Genomic DNA, 26,727 nt, shown 5'->3' with positions numbered 1-26,727 from the left:
TAATATTTCTCAAAAAAGAATAACAATGTCAATAATTGATTGTTATTAGCAAATCAGCATGTAGCCAGAGGCTTCTTCAGCCCTGAAAGTTACCTTACATCTAAGTGGACATTAGGAACACTTCATAAAGTATACATACTGTATATTAGTTTGTTTATTATTGTTTCTCAGCCCACACATGAACTAAAGTTGTAGTTTTAATAAAGTTTTGCCATTAGCAAGGTAATTAGACATTAGCTTTGTGAGGCACGACATAGCTATCTTTGTAAACAATAAAAAAGCTATAAATTATCACAGGTTTTATTTATTATTATTAATAATCAAGTCACAAGTATGAATAAAACTTCATATTTATATTTGATAATTATTAATACTCAGATAACAAACAAACATAGTGACAACTGTTTAAAAAGGTACTGTTGTTAGCATGCTAATGTCCAACAAAGGGCTTCTTATATCTCAAAAGGCATCTTATATCTTATGGAAAATAAGAAATCATACATAAAACTTCATTAGTGTTGTATTAACTGACAATTTGATCACAGATAAACTAAGATAGCACTTCTGACAATGAAATTTTGTTACCATGTTAACTTGTCTTTCAGACCACAAAAAAAAAAAAGATTTTCAATAATATGTTTATATTAAGGCTATATAGCCTTGAAAGAGCATTTTATGTCATTGTGAACATTAAAAAAAGTAAATTAAATTGATTTTCTAGAGCCCCGTTAAATACAAGTATTGAAAAAATGGTTTGATGTTAGCACATTAGCAAGTTTCCGAATGTTTTCTTGAGAGGATCTTTCTTTGTTTAGCAATAACCCTGATTTTTAGCTTCATTTAATTTAATTTAAACATTGCAAGAATCAGATGCTTTGTTTCCAGTGAGGACTTAGAGAAACGTGTTCATGCTTTTATCAGCAGCAAGGTGGATTACTGTAACGGCCTCCTCCCTGGCCTTCCCAAAAAGACAGTCATACAGTTGCAGTTCATCCAGAACACTGCGGCCAGGATTCTGACCAGAACCAGAATATCAGAGCACATCACACCTGTCCTCAGGTCTTTACACTGGCTCCCAGTTACATTCAGAATAGATTTTATTATTATTATTATTAAGTATTATTACTTGTCTATAAACAGTGTTGTGCAAGTTACTTCCAAACTGTAATACATTACAGATTACTTATTACTGTGATTTAAAAGTAATCCCTTACCTTACAATATTACTGTCTCAAAATTGTAATATGTTACATTACTCTTATATTACTTTTTAGTTACTTTCACCAAAATAACTACAGAATTAGAACTTAACATTCTAAAATGACTAAATGTACTGCAGAGCATTTTACATCCAGTAGAAAGCGATATGATGTAGCAGAATGACGGTGACCTATCCAGGGTACTAACAATATAGTATATATTTGGCAACGTGAAGGCTCAAGACAATACAAGAAAGGATAAGAGCCAGAATCACAAATGATCAAAGTCTGTTGAAAGTATGGTAAAGGTAAAGTGATTATCTGGCAATATCTGTGAATAGCTTGGCTATTTTCATATTAGACACAACAGGCCTATATGTAAACTCCAATGCCATGACGAGATGCATTTTTTTCTTAATCTTGCCATTATTCTATTCACTTTAAATTCAGGTTCACAACACAAAACTGTCATGCACAAAGTGAGCATGATGAACATAGCTTTCTCAATATAATGCTCGTGCACCGATTTCACGCTGCTCGCGTGTAAATTTTCTCATGCTCCCTTAAAATATGCACTGCTCACGCACAAAATTTCTTGTGCGCTCACAGTACACTACTCGCTCAGTGAGATTATATGCAGACTCACAATTTGTGTCTTGTGTTCCCTTTTCCTTTCATGCTTTTTGATATAATTTATATTTGTACACTATTTATTAACAATAACCAAAATACTAAAATAGACTTACATATAACATTTTTAATCTAATCCAATATAACCTTTTTTGTTGTTTGTTATATGATGAAATATTTCCAATTTCAAACACTTAAGACACAGAGAAAAGAAGCATTCATTAACAAATTGTAACTAATACTAGCCTAAAACATAGGCAGTATATCTAACACTCAAAAACACAAGTATTTATTATAGAATTTATCATAACCTTTTAGTGTTTCGTGTATTGCTAATAAATACTGTAGCAATATATAAACCATATCAACATTCTTGGGATAACCAATTGAACAGGAGGATCTCTGGAGAGCAAAAGCACGAAAAGAAGAGGAAACATGAGGCACAAAATGTGAGTCTGCATCATCTGACGGAGCCAGAGCAGATCATTCGCACGTGAGCAGCCGTGTTTTGAGTGCATGCGACTGCGAAAAAAAAAAATTGCGGTCGAGTTGTCCACGAACAGAGAATTACATAAATGCGCTCTTGTAAAACTGCGCTTACGACTGTTGTCAGTGAAATAACGCCATATGCACATACGTCCATCTCGTGAATGTACTGTCTTGTGCTCATCTATTTTGCCGCTCTTCCGCTGCACGTCAGGGCTTGACCTTACTGTGAACCGGGCTGAGCCAATAGCCTCGGACCTCGAGCTCAGAGACTGAAATCATTCCGCGTTCAAAGTAAAAAAAGTTCCAATAGCCAGAGGGAGATTAATGACAACACGCGCATATATTCACTAACCACGAACAGAAAATAGAACTTACTTGCGGTATTTTTTATTTGGTAATGTCTTGCGGGCGAAAAGTTTGTTGTAACGCACGCGTTACTGAACATGTACCGAGTAAAATATTACTGAAAATGTATAAGTAATGCCTTACACTACTGCGTTACTGGAAAATGTAATACATTACTGTAATACATTACTTTTGTAACGCATTACTCCCAACACTGTCTATAAATCACTTAATGGCCTAGGAGCTCAATACATTACAGATATGCTCACTGAATACAAACCTAATAGACTGTAATATTTAGGATCATATAAACTAAACTAGAAATTCCAAGAGTTCAGTCAAAGCAGGCTGAATCTGCTTTCAGCTACGTTGGCCCTCCGCTGCTGGAATCAGCTTCCAGAAATGATCAGATGAGCACCAACATTAGGCACATTTAAATCAATACTGAAAACACATCTGTTCAGCTGTGCCTTTATTGAATGAGCACTGTGATATGTCCAACAGATCTCACTATTGTGTGTTTCTTTTCTTTTTCATTCTTTTATAACCTGTTTTAACACATTTTATTCTGATTTTAATTTAGTTTTATTTTCTTGTCTCTTTTATTCCTGTTTTGTAAAGCACTTTGAATTACCATTGTGTATGAAATGTGCTATATAAAAAAATAATTTACTAGATTATTATAAGCAGCAGCAGCATAAGTACAGTAAACTGGTACTTAAACATGGGTTTGTGTTTCCACTTTACTAGACATCTGCCTGTACGTTGTAACCTGGCATGTGAAACGGCATGCGAAAATGTAATGGAAATCTTGAGCTAAGACATAACATACATAAATTAGATTTTATGGTACAACTGGCCTTTGACACCCAACAGCTGGTCAACTTTAGTGCACCAAGAAACGGACTGAAAACATAATGCTTTATGGTTAGCGAGCTAGTGCACATAAACACACTTTGATGGGCTGTCTTTCGAAAACATTGTAACATTAGCAGCATGTAAGTAGAATTTAATACCAAGAGCAGATTTGCTAAAAGCATAGCGATTTGAGAGGAGAGTTTAGATGTGACTGGACACTCGTCGCTAACATGTTGAGGAGAGTTTGCTGATTTCAGTTTAAAACGCTGTAAATAATGTACAGCTTCTTGCACAGAGAGATTTTCTTTATCTCAAAAGACCTCAATGTTTCATTAGGAGCCATTTTGTTTTACTTACACTGTAAAAAATGTAGGGTTCCGTTCATTTTAATGCAAATCAATTAAGTTAACTTCATGTTTTGTACGATTGTAAGTTGATTGAACATAAAACAATTAAGTTGTCCCCAAAATAACCACAAGAATTGTATTTTAGCTCATTTTAAATAGGTTTGAACAAGCAGCAATACATATTTTGAGTGTATGTGTGTGTGTGTGTGTGTGTGTGTGTGTGTGTGTGTGTGTGTGTGTGTGTGTGTGCGCGCACTGTAAAAAAATGCAGGATGGCACATAATACATTCATGCTGTCCCAACACAAATCCATTAAGTGAACATAACTAATATAAGTAGATTGAACATAAACCAATTAGGTTTCCCCCCAAAAGTAGTTTGAACAAGCAGCAAAAATAATGCTTTTGTGTGTGTGTGTGTTTGTGTGTGTGTGTGCGCGTGTGTGTGTGTGTGTGTGTGTGTGTGTGTGTGTGTGTGTGTGTGTGTGTGTGTGTGTGCGTGTGCGTGTGTGTGTGTGTGTGTGTGTGTGACGGAGCATGTTGATTTGCATTTTGAATGCAAACACCACAGTTTTAGCTAAATTATGTCTGCAAAATTGTTGCAAACAATTTAAATGTAATTTGTTTGTTTAAATTCAGCCCAAATAAAGTGTTTACAACCACTTAACTTAAAAACTTAAGTAAATCCAAGGAACCATCTTTGAATCATTTTTTTCAATGTGGCCTAAAGGTGAGTAAAGACAGCAATTTGAACATTTTGTGTGAACTACCCCTTAAAGATTAAGAAAAGTCTTTGAATTGTTCAACAATTAGTGAAAGGGGGATTGTCAAGCATCAAATGAATGCACAGTTATTTATTTATTTATTTATTTATTTATTTATTGAGCAACAAATATTGACAAGCTATCATATATTTTTAGTGATTTACATAAGAAAGACTCTACCAGTGCCAGTCACTAAAATGACAATAGTTTGTAAACCTACTAACTATATTTAGAGGATTCATTAAAGATTCAATGAAAGATCTTTCTAGTTACTAGAATCTAGTAAATATTTTAATTGGCACATGTCAGATTGTTATTTTTGTTTTACAGATAAATATAACCGTTACTCTGAATGACAATTGATCATTACTTCAGCTGTATTTTAACATTATACTTTCACAAAAAAAATTGACTATTATAATTATATAGTTAATTCAAAACTAATTATAAATTATATATTTTTAACAACTACCGGTCAAAAGTTTTGGGTCAGTAGTTTTTCCAAGGTTGTTTTTTTTAAAGAAAATTTTTCTGTTCATCAAGGCAACATTTATTAAATGTAAAAAAAAAAGTTAAATTGTTAAAAATTTATAAAAATAAATAAATAATTGCTGTCTTATTGTACATAGTTTCGAATAAAATGATTACTCCAGTGATTATTGCTTTTATTACTATTACCAATAATAATAATAATAATAATAATAATAATAATAAGAAGAAGAAGAATAAGAATAAGAATAATAATAATAATAATAATAATAAATATTAGAGTGATTTCTTAAGGATCATGTGACTCTGAAGACTGGAGTACTGAAGCTAAAAATTCATCTGTAAAATCACTGGATAAAAAAACTTGAATTAAATTATAAACTACTCTTGAACAGTTATTTTATAGTGCAATAACATTTCATAATTGTACACTGTAAAACCCAAAAAGTTAAGGTAACTCAAACCGCTTGAAGAAACCGATTGCAACAAACCAAGTTCAAAAACGAATCCTAATGAGTACTGTGAATGTAATCTATTTGAATAGACGAAGCAATTTGAGCACAGAAAAACCTGATAAATGAAGAGAACTCAAACCAAATGAGTACTGTAAAACCCAATAAGTTAAGGCAACTTGAACCATTTGCTACAAACCATTTGAGTTAAAAAAACTAATCTCTATGAGTACTGTGAACTTACTCCATTTAAGATGAAGTAATGAGGTATTGAATTAACTCCACTGAAAAAAGTGTTGCATGCAAAATTGTTGCAAACAATTTATTTGTGTTGAATTTAAACAAACAAATTAAATGTAATAATGTTCAACTTAATTTGTTTGTTTAAATTTAGCCCAATTAAATAGTTTACAACCACTTAATGTAAAAAAATTGAGTAAATCCAAGGAATCATCTTTGAATGATTTTTTTCAGTGTACCTTCAACAATGAGTTCAAAACTCTTTTTGAATTAGTAGAATTAACTTTCAGTCAATTTTGAGTTAACTACACTCATTTCATTTGATAAAGTTGACTGTTGGGTTTTACACTGTACAATTTGTACTGTATTTTTGATGTAACAATGTTTGATGTAATATAACTATTTTAACATGGATTTACATTTTCTTACACACTTCTTAATCTTAAAAAAAGTTGTTTTCTCCCAATTTGTTTTCAGACCAGCTTTTTTTTTTGCTATTTAAAAAAGTAATATTCAGAAGCCTCTAATAACCAAAACACATCAAAGACACCGACCTTTTATCTACATCACTTTATCTTTTTTGAGTTGCATTTAAAACTTTCTAATCGCAACATGACCTCTATTGTTCCTAAATATAAATAAAAATATAAAATGTTTTTGTATTATTACAATCAAGCAAGCCCAGATGATAAAACGCAATGCATTACTTTTCTTTAAAAGTAACTAAGTATAAAGTATCCAGGTGATGTCTAAGAATCCTGCCCATCAACTTATTCACTACAAACTGATCCACAAGGCTTATGCAACTCCGTATGTGATACACCGAATGAAGCGGTTACCTACCTCTTTTTGTACATTGTGTAATTCAAACTCTGTGAGGACATATTTGCAAATGTTTTTTGAATGTCCATTTATCAGTACAATTTGGGATAAGGTCTTTCAAACTATCTCAGAATTTTGTGATATGTTTATTCCTAAATACCCCAATATCTGTTTACTGAATGATGATTAAGATCTAAACTTAAACACTTTCACAACACGTAGGCTCTTTCATAGCTCACTAACTGCAGCCAAGAAGGTTATATTTAAAATATGACATGAACCCGCATGCAGGGGACAAAATGTGGCTTATTGAACTAAAAAATATTGCACTGTTAGAACGTTCTACAGCAAGAATTAACAGAGCTAAACGCCAAACAATCAAAGCATGGTCTGATTTCATTGAGAAAATTTCTTATGTAATAACTAGATAAATTAAAGCATACTGAAAGATAAATATGATTAAATTAGAGGTGTATAAAGGTATAAAGGATAAATGTATATTCATTTAATGCAAACCCTGTCTTGTATTGTTGCTAGATATGTATGCTGGCTTTGTTCTGCAATAAATCAATAATCACAAAGAGCAATTATCAAATTTTGTTACTTTTTTTAAAAGAAAAAAATCTTTTTTATTACTATCATGCGTTACTTCTACTTTTCCCAACAGTGATAATATCTACACTACAAAAACTACTTTTGCAGCTTGTTCAAACTACTTATTTAAAAAGAGTTGAATCAACACAATTATTTTGTGCGGTATTTATTAGGACAACTTAATTACTGAGGCACAGTGGCTCAGTGGGTAGCACTGTTGCCTCACAGCAAGAAGGTCACTGGTTCAAGTCCCGGCTGGGTCAGTTGACATTTCAGTATGGAGTTTGCGTGATCGTGTGGGTTTCCTCTGGGTGCTCCGGTTTCCCCCACAGTCTAAAGACATGCACTATAAGTGAATTGAATGAAATAAATTGGCCGTAGTGAATGTGAGAGTGTATGGGTGTTTCCGAGAGCTGGGTTGTGGCCCAGAAACCCAGTATGTACCCACCACGTATCAAAATGGACTGATTAGCTACAAACATTAGTCCTTAGCCAAACATTAAACGAGACACATTTTGTACCTTTATTTCGACGTGTGTGTGTACCAAAAAGATCTTTTCAATCATCCGGGACTGTCGTCCATCCATCATGACTTAAAATCCCAAAATACACCAGTGACGCTGAACATAGCACGATCAACTACCATCCAAAACCAGCCAGACCCTCACAGCTGCCCGACACTCAAATACCCCTCGCCAATTAATACAAGCCCGTCCCGGACACTGAAAACGTGCGGAGTATAATTATACAGCAGTGTGTTTATGCAATGTCTTTGCAACGATCAGAAGCTCCAGGACTCTTAGTGTGTCCACAGATAATCCCGAGATAAACCGGGAAGAGGACGGAGGTCATGACACCTCCACAAAAACCTTGTCCTAAGAGCAACTGCTCTGTTAAGAGGAGCACAGATGGAGGACAGCGGGTTTTAGAGTGACTGTCTGTATGCAGATATTTCTGTCTGGAAAATAACTTCAAGCTTGTTTTTGCTTGATGTTAATCAGTGAATTTAGATATTACCTCATATACATCGTAAACAACAACCAATTTAAAAAACTATAGATAAAATCTGCTCAATATCAGATACGGCTTCTGTTCATTTCGAGGCTACCTTAAATAAAAGACACATCCAAATGAAAATTCTGCATCTAATTATCGCTTCACTCAGTTTCTGTGCAACCACAACAACATTTTAGGGTGAGAAGCAGACAAAAAAAAAAGAAAAGAAAAAAGTGGCATTTTTCAGCCATAAATCTCTACTTTAACAGCACATATGTACATCAAACTTTAGATTTATTCATATCTATATTCTGAAAACTTTAAGAAAGATTTGATCTTAAGAGGTAAGTCAAAAATATATATTAAAACTCATTAACTTCAGCAATGAGTTCAAAACTCTTTTCAAATGAGTAGAATTAACTTTCAGTCAATTTTAAATTAACTACACTCATTTCATTTGATAAAGTTGGCTGTTGCGTTTTACAGTGTACAGTTTGGTCTGTATTTTTGATGTAACAAAATTTTTAATGTAATATAACAAATTTAAAATGGATTATTTCTTAAATAAATATTTTTTGTAGGAAATTTGAGCACATTTACACGTTCTTACGTAATTCTTAATCTTAAAAAAGTTGTCTAAAATTATAAATCTCTTTCCAAACAGTTATTCAGCTCTAGTGAAATGGTATTCATTTCACAATATACATCGCAGAATTAAAAAATATTGCAATGTTAGATTTTTCCAATATCGTGCAGCCCTAATCTCTATTGTCCTTAAATATAAATAAAAATATAGCATGTACTTTTTTATATTATTAAAATTAAGCAAGAACAGCTTATGATAAAATGCAAACATAACGCAATGCATTACTTTCCTTTAAAAGTAACTATCAAATTTGGTTACTTTTAAAAGAAGTAACACATGATGGTAATTTGTTACTTTTAAAAGTAAGTTTCTTCAACAGTGAAAATATATACAAAATTACAGAAAAAAAACATCTGAAATAGTTTTATCAATGTTTAGATGAAAAATCCAATAAAAGGAGGAAAGACTTGTGAAAACATATGGAAATTGAAAAATTGAATAGGCTACTGCCTGGAGTCTACAATTTAAAGTTATGTTTTGTTAATTTTTTGGTGCTATTCTGTAAACTTCTGATGATGCTTGTTCCAAATTTGAACTTTTTATTTCTGATTGAAGAAATTAAATGTTTTCAGATGTGTTTTAACTTCAGAAGAGTTAAGAAATCAACATTAGGTGGAATAACCTTGATTATCAGTCAAAACAAATTGAAACATTGGTTGTTTTGACAAATTGTTGACTAATGTCCTGTTTTTATTTAAAATTTTAAAGAAATAATAATAATAATAATAATAATAATAATAATAATAATAATAATAAATTTGATTTATAACGCACTTTTTTAGACTCAAAGTGCTACGAGGCAAAATACCAGCAACAGCAGAAACAGCACAACAATAAAAAAGATGCAACAAAACAATCAAAATATGAACTATAGGATAGAATAAAAAAGTTTACAAAATTATCATCCAACTCCCGATCAAAGTTTGGGGTGCAGCATGTATCAGAGTCACAAAATCATAAAAAAGATCAGCGCCTGGTTTACATGTACTGCAAAATCAGCATGACCTGGCGAAAAAGCGGCAGTCAGGTTGCGCTAGCATCCTCTCCCACCGCACATTCACTGTCAGAACATAATAGCGCGTCTTGCACAAAGATGAGCTGAGCACATTCGCAAAGCCATCAATGTTATCAGACATTCATTTTCCTTCGGCTTAGTCCCTTTATTCATCAAATTATTCCGGCAAATGGTTTACACAGCAGATGCCCTTCCAGCTGCAACCCAGTACTGGAAAACACCCATACACTCTTCCATTCACATAGATACACTACAGCCAATTTACTGTACTCAATTCACCTATAGCGCACGTGGGGGAAACCGGAGCACCTGGAGGAAACCTGAGCCAACACGGGAAAAACATGCAAACTCCACACAGAAATGCCAACTGACCCAGACGGGGTCAGAACTAGCGACCTTCTTGCTGTGAGGCGACAGTGCTAACCACTGAGCAACCATGCCACCCATGTTATCAGACGTTTGTAGAATAATAATACCAATCATAACATTAAAACATTTTACTCAAACCTGTACTTTTAAAATGACAAATCTAGAGAGAATTTTTTTTTATATAATTCATAATATATTATTTATGAATGTATATACAGTTGAAGTCAGAATTATTAGCCCCCCCCCCCCCCCCCCCCCCCCCTTGATTTTTCACAGTATGTCTGATAGTATTTTTTCTTCTGGAGGAAGTCTTATTTGTTTTATTTCGGCTACAATAAAAGCAGTTTTTAAATTTTTTAAAAACCATTTTAAGGTCAAAATTATTAGCCCCTTTAAGCTATTTTTTTTTCCATTAGTCTACAGAACAAACCATCGTTATACAATAACTTACCTAATTACCCTAACCTGCCTAGTTAACCTAATTAACCTAGTTTAGCCTTTAAATGTCACTTTAAGCTGCATAGAAGTGTATTGAAAATATCTAGTCAAATATTGTGTGCTGTCATCATGGCAAAGATAAAATAAATCAGTTATTAGAAATGAGTTATAACAACTATTATGATTAGAAATGTGTTGAAAAATATCTTCTCTCTATTGAATAAACAGAGGGGCTAATAATTAAGACTTCAACTGTATGTGTGCACACAGACCCTACTTACTATTCAAAAGATATTTTATTTTTTAAAGAAAAAGCACATTTAATCTTAAATACATGTATATTCGTACAGCTTGAAAATAGCATATTTTGTGTTATGCTTTTTTTTCAGTAAGACTTTATTTTGATGGTCCATTTGAGTATTAGTAGACTGTCTGCTTAATATCTGTTGATACTGCTCCTTCAACAAACATTTAACTGCTATAAGAAACTTTGCAAGTACATGTCAACTTACACTAACCCTAACCCCAACCTAACAGTCTACTTATAATCGAATGAGAATTAGTCAGCATGTAGATGCAATGTAACTTAAATTCAACGTACCATCAAAATAAAGTGTGACCCTTTTTTCTATTTTTAGGTGTGACTTTTGTAACATTCTGTCAAGGGTCTACAGATTCTGGCACATTTTACAGTAATATTTATTAGTTTATTAACAAATAATCTAAAATTACTAAAACTAAAACCTAAACAAATTTTAAAAACTCACATCATCTAAACCTCAATGAAGGTCACCAAATTTTGTTTAAACATCAATAAATGTTTTTAATGGCAGTACATTAAATTCTAGTTCTGAATTTCCCATGCCTAAAAACTATTTATTTAATCAAATCAAATCCCTTTTATTGTCATATCGTCAGCAGCGTTCTATGATGAGTGAAAAACTTAGGTGCTGACTCCAGACTACAACAGCATACTTCAAAAAACAAAACTCAAAATAATATTACAGAATTGTCATAAATCACATATTATGAGATATTTTATAAGCAAACAAAAAAACATATTTTGTATGATATATTCTCTTTGCTGTATTTACTTTAACATTAATATTTAAGAATCTGCTGCATTAATATACCTGAATATATTATGGACTGCTTTATGTAGTTAATAAATCAAAATGTTTATTTTTTTTATTACAACATCAGTTTTACACTGATTGTTGTGTAGTATATTTAACGATTTTTTCTGCATTTACGCAATGTTGAAACAACTGAAAAGAAATCTACTTTCAGTCTACTTTACAATAAGTGACAGTGTCTATGTTTTTGCAAAAAAAAAGACACAAAAAGTAAATAGAAAAAAGTAAATTAAAAAATAGACACATAAAGTAACAAAAAAAGAAACAAAAAGTTCAAAATGTCACAAGAAAAGCATCTTGGCACGTGTTAAAAATGGTGACGAAAATGAAGAAAAACTGAACTTGAATAACTGATAAACGATTATCTGGAAATCTTATGTAGTGAGTGTGTCTGTCCTGAAAAACCCTTACAAACGTGTAATGGTGTGAATATATTTCCATATTCAATTACAGGGGCGTCTGCTGTCTGAAATGTACTCTATGCACAAGATTATTTTTCACACCAGCTTTAAATGTTAGTGCTTAATAAACTAGCGTGATACATTATACTACAAACTCTCCTTTTCTCAGAAAACACATTGTTCATTTATGTTTATTTGAAAGACTATTTACACATCATTATTTGTTATTACAGATATCAAATGCAACTTCTTGATAAATCTAATATAACGTTTTCAGGTATTAGTTATCCTTATTATTATTATATACATTTCTTTATACAATTGTTAACTTTATTGATTACTTTATTAATGATTTTTCAAAGTTGTAAATTGAATATAGATTATGAATTATGTTTTACAAGATGATGTTTTTGAGTATAAAAAAAAAACATTTGATTTAATACATTTAATTACAAGGTTTAGGCTGTTTCTACATCTTTTTTATTGGATGTTTGTAATAGCATTATATTACTATTGTATATGTTTGTTAAAAAAAGATTTCTGTTTGGAAAATAACTTCAATCTTGTTTTTGCTTGATGTTAGTTAGTTAATTTAGATATTAGAAAAAAACAACCAATTGCAAAAACTATAGATAAAATCTGCTTGATATCAGATACGGCTTCTGTTAATTTCGAGACTACCTTTAATAAAAAAACATCCAAATGCAAAATCTTCAAAATTGTTCCATGTTAAACATCTAATTATTGCTTCATTCAATTTCCGTTCAACCACAACAACATTTTAAGGTGAGAAACAGACAAAAAAAAAAAAAAAACAGACTTAAAAAAAGTAGCTTTTGTGGGTTTTTCCAGTCTCTTTTGTCGCGTTTTGTTTCTGATTTCAGCCATAAATCTCTACTCTAGCAGCACATATGTACATCAAACTTTAGATTTATTCATATATACATTCCGAAGACTTTTAAAAAGATTTAATGATACATTATTTGCTTGATTTTATACATTATATTCCACAAAAAAGTGAAGAAATTAGTGCAAATGTACTATACAGAGTGATAAAAATTAACTTGTTGTAAGAATGCAAATCTTAATGCGATTAATGAACATAGTGATAACTATAAATTATTATTACATCCTATTAACCTGCAGTCTTACATTAAAAATGCAATAAATAATGGTTAAATTATTGCTTCACTTAATTTAAATACCTTATAAAATTTACATTGTTTTAAATTTGTAAAAATGTTCATTTAAATGCCTTAATCCCTTAATTTACAAACAAAGTATATGAAAAAAGGCATATTAAAAAAAACAAAACAACCTTGAAAGCTTCTTTAAAATAACATCAGTCAAAACGTAATGTAACATCGTAAAAATTGCACACCCAAACTCGTAATTGCACATACATCAAATTCGTAACGTCATCATAACTCATATATAAATACAGTAAACTTCTCCTTCTCACACTTTGTCAAGCATTACAGTACAACCGCACAAACAATGAGTAAAGCTCTGAGCAGCCAACACATTTAAAAACGACATAACATCAACCAATCTGGCAACCAGCTTTACATTCTCCGGCAGAACATCAAGTCAAAGCTTTACCTTGCGGAATCCCCTCACTTCACTCTCTCTGTTAAAACTCACCAGCGTTTCTCTCTATCATGAATTTGTGTGTGTGTGTGTGTGTGTATTTGCTCCTCTGCCGGGGCTGAATTTGGCTCTGAGCAGCGTCCCGAGTGATGAAGTGTCACATGTGCTTCTGAAAGTGTGTGAAGGGGAAACGGGGAGGGCGACGTTATTGCGAACTACACCTTATGAATAAAGCCATTCCCAGATGGGACGCGTGCCTTATCGTCCAGCACATATTCATTTAGCAGATGTTTTGTGGGTTTCATTTATTTTGTTCGAATTTGCAGGGGGGTGGGGGTGGGGGGGGCGTTAATTTAGGAAATTTGTGACTTTTTAAACTTTTTTTATTTCTTTTAGTTTAGTCTGTGAAGCTTGATTTATATTTTTATTTGACGTTTTTATTTACAGTAAAAGAAATATTTATAGCTTAATGTAATATGCGACAGCTTTTAACTGTTTTTAGTTTAGTTTTACTTTTAGTTTATTTTAGTTTGAAATACATCTGTAATTCAGTTTGAAAATATTTTTTTTGTTTAAGGTAAAAAAATTTGTATAATAATAATCCTTCACACAAGCAACAACTTTTAACTCTACATTTCTGAGTTTAAAATACGCCTATAAAGTTTTGTTTTTGTTTTATTTAATTATATTTATTTAAAGTAGCATAATGGTTATCATTTAATCATATTTAGCATGAAGATCACCTTTTAATTTTAGTTACTTTTTAATTTGATCAGAAAGGAAAACAGATTGATATTTTATTGAGTGTTATTTTGTAGCTTTACCCTTAAGTAATCACATTCAGTTAATAATTTTTTTTAATCAATACATTTATTTTTTTCCCATCAACAATTTACAGAATCATTTCAATATACACTACTGGTCAAAAGTTTGGGGTTATTTTTTTATTATTATTAATTTTATTTAATAATTTTTATAAAATTGTAAAGCAATTTTAATTATTCTGTTCAACAAGGCGGCATTTATTAAATGTAAAATAAAATGTTAAATTGTTAAATACTTATTTACTAAATATGCATTTATTACTTATTGAATGTAGTTTCAAACGAAATTATTACACCCATCATTATTGCTTTTATAACTATTATCATTAATAATAATAAAATTAATAATAATAATAATAATTAATATTAGAGTGATTTCTGAAGGATCAAGTGACTCTGAAGACTGGAGTAATGAAGCTGAAAATTCATCTTTGAAATCCCTGGAATAAATGATTAAATTAAATTATTAACTACTTTTTAAGTTATTTTATAATGCAATAACATTTCACAATTTTACAATATTTTTGAAATGCAGCCTTACTGAGCAACATAAGCTTATTTTAAAACATTTAAAAATCTTACTGACCCCAAACTTTTGACCAATAGTGTACATGTAATCATTCTTTTCTAACCACCCACCACCCCAGTCCCACCCTCAATAGACAGAACACTTAAATGGACATAATTGTGAGACAACAAGTAAATAAATTTAACAATGATGACAAATAAAAGGTTAAAGCAGCGAAGAGTCACATTATCACATCATCATTTTCAGTGTAGCAGTGTAGTGTCCGAATTATTCATGTATAGTTAATTAATTTTAAACACAATTTTAGTAATATATAAAGCCAATTTAAATGTTTTTGTATAATTGAGAACATACTTTTGTTTATATATTATCAGGCACACACACACACACACACACACACACACACACACACACACACACACACACACACATTATATAAATAACCATTTATTTCCTTATCAATTCATTATTAATTTTGTTTATTTCCTAAATAGACTAAAACATTTATCGAATACAATATTTAAATGTTATTTTTAACTTTTAATTATTCAGATTTGCTTAATTTAAAAGAAGTTAAATTTGCATTTTGTATTTATTTATTTATTTATTTATTTATTTAACCAGGAATGTTAGATCTAAAGTATCTAAAGTTTGACTCTTAATTTTGTAGTTTTTGATTAGAAAGAATAAAAAAGGTTTGTATTGAAGTCATTGAAGTGTTTTTTTTACCCTGAAGTAATCATGTTGTTAACACATTTATATGCATTAATAAATGCATGAAAGTGTTATTGACAAAAAATAAGCATTAATTTAATGTGTTGATTTATTATACACACTACTGTAATTTTTACATTTGATACATAAAACTTTTATCGCATAGAATATTTGACTTCTAATTTTAACTTTAATTCACTCAGATTTGCATAATTAAAAGATTAAATTAGCATTTAATAGTGGATTTTGCTAATAAAACTGTTTAGGTAAACAAACTACTCTGTAAATCTTGCATGCATGTGCTACACGTCTAAACTAAAACTTTAATCAGTCACAAAAACCTGTTCAGAAGATTTAGCTTCTAATGTTTTGACATATTCAGATCTTAGAAAGACATTTACGACATAATTGTTCATTTTAATAACAATCTACAGTACTAAATTGATCTCAAATTTACATTTCTAATGAAACTACTTTGTTAACTAGTGCAATTTACTAGTAACTTTTATGCACACAATCTCCCACTGTTCATTTAAACGTTCATTAAAGCTTGCAGAAAGTAACTAAAATAATAATGTTGGATTAGTTTAAGTGTATGCAGCTAAAACGCTAATAAAGTATCTAAACTGCAATATAGCTGTATACTTATTTACTATCTACTGTGTATGTTAAAATATTGCAAACACTTTATCATCAAGATTATCTTCAGTATTTGTTTCATCTCAAACATAGATTATATATTTTATGTTCTGACTCTTAAAATAAAAAAATTATTAGAGTAGCAATGTACAATTAATAATACAATTATTTATTCATTTATTTTCTTTTCGGATTAGTCCCTTTATTAATCTGTGGTCGCCACAGCGGAATGAATCGCCAACTTATCCAGCACGTTTTTATGCAGCGGATGCCCTTCCAGCCATAACCCATCTCTGGGAAAACAATTATTTATTTATTATTAATCTATTTCACTTTAATTCAATTTAAACATTACAAGATTAAGCAAATTTTTAGACAAAAAAACCAAACAAATACAGAAACATAGGTATGCACATAAATGCACTCAAGGCAAGCAGAACGTAAACTGAGTTAAAATGAGAAGCGTGTGAAACGGGAGCACAGATATAAAATCCGGCATAGGTTTGTAGGAGAATGTTGGAGTATTAATGTTTGATTGAAAGCCTTCAGCTTTAGTCTCTGCCAAACCTCCACCTGCTCCTGAATGTCACGTCAGTCCTGCTTTTCTCATTTTTTAATTAGCAGCGGCGCTGACCGTCGCTCCTGTTATCATGATGAACACGAGCGCTGACAGAAACTGGGACAAAACACAAGCCTCAAAACCGTTACCAGCCGCAAACACGTGCGAGACAAACATCACACCAAACTATAACAAATATAGCATGACGTGGATCAAAAGCTTTCATCATAGTTGTCCTAAAACTACAATTGTACAACAACAACACGCTTATAATACCATATAGTATCAATATTTACTCACTGGATCAAAAGCTTGCATCAAAGTTGTCCTAAAACTACAATTGTACAACATCAATACGCTTACAATAACATATAGTATCAATTTTTACTCACTGGATCAAAAGCTTTCATCAAAGTTGTCCTAAAACTACAATTGTACAACAACAACACGCGTATAATACCATATAGTATCAATATTTACTCACTGGATCAAAAGCTTGCATCAAAGTTGTCCTAAAACTACAATTGAACAATAATAATATGCTTATAATAACATATAATATCCATATTTACTCAATATTTACTTACTGGACCACACTGTAAAAAGTGCTACACTCACAAAGTTGGTTTTATATACTTTAAATAATTGCAATCTAGTTAATTATATTTGTTTTATACCAAAAAATATCAATTTGCTTCTTCTTTACTTAAAATAGCTCAGTTTTTATATAACAGTATATTTTGAATAAAACTAATGCATTTTATTTGAGTAGATTTTTGTATGTGGTTATTGTGTAGAATAAATGTTATAAAAGTGAGTTGACGCAGACAATTTATTTGAGCAGCTGTCGATGTGTGCAGGTGTGTTCATCAAACGTGATTTTAATAATTCTGCGTGACCCCATTTTCACTGCCCGCCACTTTGAAGACACACGCAGCAACTGTAAGGGTCGACGTTAACTGCTCGCAGCAGCGGATCTGATTAACACGGTAAGTTGCAAATGTAGCCGAATGATAATGGCAAAGTCATGCTAAACTGCCGACTTTACTACGCAGGTGAGGTTTTAGCTTGTAAATTGTACTGTAACGTCAGGTAACAGACTGCTCTCACATGGAAAGCTAAGTTGGCTAACGCTAACCAACGCTAGTTCATGCTAACGATTAAAAGTGATAGTCCTGAGAAAAAAATGTTAAAGTAGTTTTAAAACACTTAGTAGGTATAACTAACGTTACAGAACGGATTAACTAGGTCTCTGGTGGGCGGTCGGGGGGTGGGTGCAGTTTGCTAGCGCTAACCTGGCTAGCTCACCTAAATAATTATCAGCACATTAAGGATGCATATTAAATGCAGAAACGTATGGAACAGTAGTTTGTGTTTAGCGTAACATTAAGTAGCTTAAGGTTTGTGTTTTAGAGATTTAGTCCATAAGTTTTTTGTTAATACTGCAAAGTGAATAAATGACAGATTTATAATTTATTTTAACTTAAATTACATTTATGTTTACAGAACCATTTAAAATGTACGCACCTCATTCTAAAATGCATTTTCTTGGTCTTTAGATACCAAAGTGGTTTAGTTTATTTTGTTAAGAAAAACATTAGGTACACTACTGCTATAATTATTTGCAGGTAAGTAAAACATGGGTAAAATTGCAAACAATAGTGGGTTCCATAAAATTGCATTTGATATCTGAAGATTTTTTGTATGTGTGCAATGAACAAACAGTAAAAAATATCCTAATGCAGTTTCTTATTATCTGTCTTTCACTAAAGCTAACTGAAAACACTGATTCACTGAACTGTCAGTTGCCAGTAACATTAAATTTGGAGAAAAAGTAAATTAAATGTAGCTTCAGCAAAAATGTATTGTAAACCTTAATGTAATATGTAAAATGGCAATGTATTTATTTAATTTTGTATTATGACTAATGCAAAGTTTGGTGCAAAATGAAGATGACAGTTAAATCATAGATTTTATATTCGCCATTTTCAAACTGTTTAATATGTAAGTTACATACACATTTTTATGCTTTATCAGTTGCAAAAATAAACTGAAAATGTAATACCTAAATTTAAATAATTCCTTGATTGACAGGCAACCAAAATACCATACACTGTTACACTGAATAAAATCTGTTTTCTTTAGAATTTGATTCTTAAAAACACCTGGAATAATGTAAGTACACAATAACCTATATAACCTTTTTTTAACACAGAAGTTTAACTAAGGTAAATTTTAACTGATAATCTAAGGTGTTTCATCCATGTATCATCCTCACTGCACTTTTGTAACTTCACTTGTAGTTTATCTAAGATATTTGCTATTTAGTATTCAGCTATTTAATATTATTTAGTACCAACCACCTGAACTCCTGTTTCTTTTTTCTCTCCACCAATAGAGTTGTGTGGAATCAGAGGTGCATGCGGCTGCCCACGGGAAAAATTTGCCATCAGCCCAACACAGTTTGGAAAATCATAGGACTGTCAGAGGTTTACCAAACCTGTCAAATGCATGATGGCTCCTGTTTGGACTTAACGATGTCCTCGACTTCCATCAAAACTGTATACATTATTTGAGATATATCAGAGACTCTTTGTGGGACTGGACCTTATGCATCCTATATATTCATCAAAGTATGCAGATCTCCTTACTGAGTTGTCTTAGATGATTTCTCAGTAGGATTTGGCACTATTAATGTTTTTATTTATGTATTGTGTATGTGCAGCCACATTAATGGCCTGTTTTGTAGTCACTATTAAAAGGGACACTGGTTGACATTGAATAAATGTTATGGTCTTTAATCCATCTTCCCATTCTTATTTAATTGTTATTAACCGTATAAAGTCTGTTTTTCTGTTTTTACTTGAATCACTATATTGTGCGTAGAATATAGAAATGAAGATTTATTTTCTGAGGTTACAGCCAGAAGTCAATTGAATTCATTTTAAATGACATATGCATGGTTAATTATATTTAGATAATAAAGTTCTTAATACCTAATTAAAATAAGTAATAGCAACATATAGCAATGCATAAATAAGTTAGGTTTAACAAAAAAAGTAAGTTTATCTGACTTGAGTAATTTTAAAAAATATATGTTGGCTCAACTTAATTTTGTTGCATTTGTTTTAAGCAATGTTTTAGTGTTTAATATACTTAAAAAAGGCTGGAAGTTGTATCAATCTAAAACGTCCGATGCAGCCACTTGCCTCACTTTTTATAAGTTAGATCTAGGTCATACTTTTTACAGTGCAAAAAAGCTTTCAAGGTTGTCCTAAAACTACGATTGTACAACATCAACACGCTTACAATAACATATAGTATCAATATTTACTCACTGGATCAAAAGCTTTCATCAAAGTTGTCGTAAAACTACAATTGTACAACATCAACACGCTTATAATAACATGTGGTATCAATATTTACTCCCTGGATCAAAAGCTTGCATCAAAGTTGTCCTAAAACTACAACTGAAAAATAATAATATGCTTATAATAACATATAATATCAATATTTACTCAATATTTACTCACTGGATCAAAAAAAGCTTTCAAGGTTCTCCTAAAATTACAATTGAACAATAACAATACACTTACGATAACATATACTATAAATATTTACTCATTTATTGTTTATTTATCAAATTATAGTTTTATTGTTGATCCACTTCAAATGACTAAATATGTAAATACTACATGAAAGAATATGCTACACCTATTACGTTCTTTTTATTTTCGCAATTTATATTTTGTATATAGTCAAAACTGTAGATGTTACAAATAATTACTACTTAAAATTTTTTTTTTTAAGGTCTTGAACAATTATTATTTCTTGTTTATTAAGTAGGCTACATATAAACAAAAAACATATACTATATTAAATAATATTAAAACAATACACATTTTTGTGCGGGTTAGGTTACTTTATTTATACCCAAAGGTAGATTTGGTTTGCAGTCAAGAGTCCTCATTTCATAACAGTACCACACAAAAAAACTCACATAATGATAACAACAAATGTACATAAAGACATAAAACATAGACATACAAAACATAAATAAATAAATAAATAATAAAAAGTGTTTAAAACAATCTACAAATTGTAAAATATACAAGTCACAGAAACACCACTGCTTTAGTCTATGCCTTATTTAAATGTCTAATGGCTGCTGGTATGAAATTATTTTTGTATCATTTAGTTCTACAGCTGGATACTAAAAGAGTGTCGGGTGTGAGTTGTATTGAATTTGGGGGATTCATAACTGAAAGTTTGCCACAATTCAAAATCAGATGTAAACAAAAACATTGTCATTATTAAAACTAAACTAAAATCAAATGTCACAACTTTTAATAGATGTCATAAAATTAAAAACCATGTTTTGTTATTGGAGAAGAGAGGGATTTACTTTATTGCATACTGCACTGAAAACTAATAACAAATTTACTAAATAACTAATTTAAAAGCTGAAACAACAACATAATTGTTGAGATTTTATTTGGACAGCTTAATTGTTTTATGTGCATTTATTTTACAGTGTATACTATAATTTAGATTAATTATTCAACTAGAATTCTATACAAAATTAAGTAACCAAATAATTACATCATTAAAATTTATTTTATTTTATTTTACTTTATTTATTTACATTTTCCTTTGTGTTCATATTTATTTATTTCTTATTAATGTTACTATTATTCTTTTTTATTTTTAGTCATTCGTTTTTACTCTTCACTGATCAATTGACAGATCCTACTAAACAGTAATATAAATATTCTGTTTATGTAAAGATAGTGTCAAAAATGAACATCGTTAAATAAAAATATGGTCATTTTCAAATCATTTTAGAAATACTTCATTAAACTCTGAGAAACAAACAATTCAGGAATTTTTTTTTAGATTTTTTTTCTTTTCAGCTTGAATTATCATGAATAAGTTCTCACAATGAGAACAAACATAAATGGAAATATCGCTTCTTTTGTGGCAACTTCAAATTTTTTTATAAGTGATTCAAACAAAAATTTCAATATTTTGATAACGGTGTCAATTAAGTATTGAATAGTATGTCTTTTGAATTGTATTTATATTTTGATTATGAATTAAGTCTGTATCTCGTTCCTGAGTGAATGTGTTTTTAAACGAATCAACCGAGTCAATTATTCAATGATACATTTCTAAATGCAGCAACTTGGTTTTGGTTTTAAATGAATCATATTTTTTGAGTCACTTATATTTATGATTCACTGAATCCTTTATTAAGACAGTGACTTACTGCCCCTTTCTGGCACTTTTAGTGTCATGTTTATTTATCCATAACAGATCTTTATACACAAAAACACAATCAGCAAAACATAGTTGTATTCTTATTTAAAAAACTAAATCTACACAAAGACATTTTTTGTGGCAACTTCGAAATTTGTTTAAGTGATTCAAACTAAATCTTCAATATTTTCAAAACAGTATCAATTAAGTATTGAAAAATATTTAATTTTAATTTTAGTTACATTTAGATTATGAAGGTCTGTACCTTTTTTTAATTTTGGCCTCGTTCCGAAATGAATGTGTTTTTGAATGAATTGATTGAGCCAATAATTCAATGATCCATTTATAAATGCAGCAACTTGGTTTTGTTTTTAAATAATTCATGTTGTTTGACTCAGTCATTTATATTTATGATTCACTGAATCCTTTATTAAGACAGTGACTTACTGCCCCCTACTGGTGCTTTTAGTGTCAATTATTCAATAATCCATTTATAAATGCAGCAACTTGGTTTTGTTTTTAAATGAATCATGTTTTTGAGTCATTTATATTTATGATTCACTGAATCCTTTATTAAGACAGTGACTTACTGCCCCATACTGGCACTATTAGTGTCATGTTTATTTATCCATAACAGATCTTTATACACAAAAACACATTCAGCAAAACATTATTATTATTCGATTAAGTCAATTATTCAATGATCCATTTATAAATGCAGCAACTTGGTTTTGTTTTTAAATTAATCATATTGTTTGACTCAGTCATTTATATTTATGATTCACTGAATCCTTTATTAAGACAGTAACTTACTGCCCCCTACTGGTGCTTTGAGTGTCATGTTTATTTATCCATAATAGATCTTTATACACAAAAACACATTGAGAAAAACTGTTTGTTATTTTAAAAACAAAATCTACATAAAATATATTACAGTATATAAATTGTATATAATATATAATAAAATTAATAATAATTTTAAATATTTCACACTTATATCCTATAAAAATCCTATAAAAATATTTAAATAGTTCACACTTATATCCTATAAAAAGTATTAAATAATGAATAATAACAACTACTAACACAAAGAATGAATCTGAACGTAACGCCAGTGAAATATTAAACTAAGCAGGCTGAAACATGTGGAGCTCAAACATGTAACCTAAAACTGAGAAGCAGAAAGACTAAAAACCAAACCGGACACACTGACAAATCCTTTCAGACGCAAGAAAGATACTCTCAATTTAAAAAACAATGACGTGTGTTTATTGAATAACCACAGGACATGTCTCTGTGTGTGGTCAAAGACTGGACTTTCATTTCTGTATTAAATTGACATAAAAGTGACTGAAAAAAGTATTTTTTATAAATGTAAAAGCATATTAAATGAAAAAAGTGTCTACAGTAATGATTTGGGAAATTAAAATATTACCATACATAAAACAATCTTTGTTTAAAATCTTTCCTGACAAATGAGTAAAATCATAATGTTTTAAAAATGACCCAGTGGAATACAGATACAGATTTAAACTGACAATTCGTTCCTATTTTGTATATTAGTATACTCTAAATGCCATTTTAGTGTGGGACTTCTGTAAATAATAAAAATGTTAGTATTATTTTAAAGAACATCTAAAAGGATACAGTATGTTCTAATGCATGAAAAACTTAAAATATGCAATTGCTTTTTTTTTCATTTTCATCTTTGACTCAACTTTACGTTGAATTAATTTTTAATGTAAAATTGCAAGCGAATAAAAAATTATTACAGAGACAACAAATAACACATTTAATAACATGTGAAATAAAAGCAGAAATACTTAAATTGTATTTTTTTGTTTTACATAACTTTGTTATGATAGAAGTTTTTTTAGGCTTGATTTATTTTGTATTTACTTGTTTAAAATGTTATAGTAACATTTAAACTGATCAAATTTCATAAACCTTTGCATATAATTCTAAACACAAATATAATCCAAATAAAAATATTACGTCTTTTTTTAATTAATACCAATACTATATACAGTTGAAGTCAGAATTATTCGCCCCCCTGTTTATTTTTTTTCCCCAATTTCTGTTTAATAGACAGAAGATTTCCTCAACACATTTCTAGTCATAATAGTTTGAATAAATCATTTCTAATAACTGATTTATTTTATCGTTGCCATGATGACAGTAAATAATATTTACTAGATATTTTTCAAGACACTTCTATACAGCTTAAAATGACATTTAAAGGCTTAACTAGGTTAATTAGGTTAACTAGGCAGGTTGGGGTAATTAGGCAAGTAATTAACGATGGTTTGTTCTAGACAATCGAAAAAATATCGTTTAAAGGGGCTAATAATTTTGACCTTAAAATGGTAAAAAAAAAAAAATTTAAATCTGCTTTTATTCTAGTCAAAATAAAAGACTTTCTCCAGAAGAAAAAATATTATCAGACATACTGTGAAAATTTTCTTGCTCTGTTAAACATCATTTGGGAAATATTTAAAAACGGAAAAAAAATTCAAAGAGGGGCTAATAATTCTGACTTCAACTGTATATTCTTATGGGGCGGTGCGGTGGCGCAGTGGGTAGTGCTGTTGCCTCATAGCAAGAAGGTCGCTGGTTTGAGCCTCAGCTGGGCCAGTTGGCATTTCATGTTCTATCCATGTTGGCATGGGTTTCCTCTGGGTGCTCCGGTTTCCCCAAGTCCAAAGACATGCGCTATAGGGGAATTGGGTAAGCTAAATTGACCGTAATTTATGTGTGTGAATACAAGTGTATGTGTGTTTCCCAGTGATGGGTTGCAGCTGGAAGGGTATCCGCTGCGTAAAAACAATTAATTAAACATTTTTCTGGCTGTTTATTAATAAATGGATGAACAGAAATCACAAATAAATCTTGCTTTATGTTTGCTAACTGTGAAAAGAAAGACTGAATTAGTATTTGCTTGTTTTACTTTTTGTTATGATGGAAGTTTAAGGGTTTACTTACTTTTTTATTGTTATAAATGTTCGAAATCTTTAAATTTGATAAAATTTTGCAGATAATTTTAAATACTAACGAAATATAATAGAAACATGTTCCTCAAATAGATGGTTAATATTAACTATGAATTAATTAAGTGTTTTTCTGACTGTTTATTAACGTGAACAAATAAAACTCCACTAAAACACTACCGAACCTGATCTCTAAGCTGCCGGTGTCTTGTTTTGCACTATAATACGAGTGTTGGTTTTGTAATGCTCTTCGAGGTCTGCCATAAACAGACCTTTGTAAATAAGCGTCCGATTCCCAGCGAGGTGCCAAAGTGACAGATTTACAGCCCGCATCTGTTGGCATTCAGTGCCCACCACACAACAAGCAGCATTTCAGATTCTTTCCCCTTTTTAGGCACATGGGGCCTCAGTCAAACCCCCTGACGGACAAAACTAGACCTTCAGTATCGAGCCAAAACAAAAGAGAGACACAAAATTAAAAACAGCAGAACTTAATTTATTACTAGAAAAAGAAAACTGGGTTTAAAAGTCACATGCTGAGAAGTCAGAGAAACAGAAATAATAAAAGTTATACTAAAATGTATTATTGCAAATTCTATATATATATATATATATATATATATATATACATATATTGAGTGAATATATAATTAGTAAAATAATAATTTTGGCAGATAGTTTAAACCCTATTTTTTTATTCTTTATAATATAGAAATAAAAGTTAATTAATTATAATAAAAAATAATATGCAAATTTTTCAAAAATATGTTTTTTATTCATTTAATTAAATGTATACAGTAAAAATTAAATTTTTGGCGTAAAGATATATAAACACATATTATATCTAGAAATTAATTCTGGAAAAAAAATTATTCATAAAAATCAATTAATCGCCTCTAAAAGAAAAGTTTGTTTTGATATAATATGTGTGTGTACTTGTAATAATATATGTGTGTGTACTGTGTATTTTTATTTTGTATATATAAATATACACCTGCATGTATATATATAAAAAAATGTTTAGATAAAAAATATGTATGTATATGATATAACTGTTTTATATAAATATAAATATAAAAAAATATGAAAACGTTTTGTATAATTTTGTTTTATGTATGTCTTTGTATAACATAAAGATAATACATATATAAAATACACACGTCAAAAAAACTTTTAGTTTGGATTTTATTCATCTTCGTCGAGCACTATTGTAAATGTTTATATATAATGTGTATTTATATTTTAATTACACATAAAAAGCATTATATGATAATTATGTCTATATATGTATCTATCTATATATACAGTATTGTCAAAATGTACATATACATTCGTAAAAAATATGTATTTAGTGTATATATATATTAATTAAATTGAAAGTAGAAAATAAAGTTTGC

General features: G+C 30.2%; 1 protein-coding gene and 1 long non-coding RNA gene across 2 annotated transcripts in view; one reads left to right on the top strand and one right to left on the bottom strand.

Moving 5' to 3' along the window:
- Positions 1 to 26,727, bottom strand: part of rbm20 (RNA binding motif protein 20) — a 152,908-nt gene that overhangs the window by 60,731 nt on the left and 65,450 nt on the right. The window lies entirely within an intron of this gene.
- LOC130215892 (uncharacterized) lies at positions 17,955 to 19,885 on the top strand. The gene is made up of 2 exons (XR_008835750.1): positions 17,955 to 18,073; positions 19,483 to 19,885. It is a non-coding gene; the product is annotated as an uncharacterized LOC130215892 (long non-coding RNA).

The sequence above is a fragment of the Danio aesculapii genome, chromosome 22 (assembly GCF_903798145.1).
Source record: "Danio aesculapii chromosome 22, fDanAes4.1, whole genome shotgun sequence".
In the NCBI taxonomy this organism is placed as follows: domain Eukaryota; kingdom Metazoa; phylum Chordata; class Actinopteri; order Cypriniformes; family Danionidae; genus Danio; species Danio aesculapii.
This window is presented reverse-complemented; position numbering and strand designations above follow the sequence as displayed.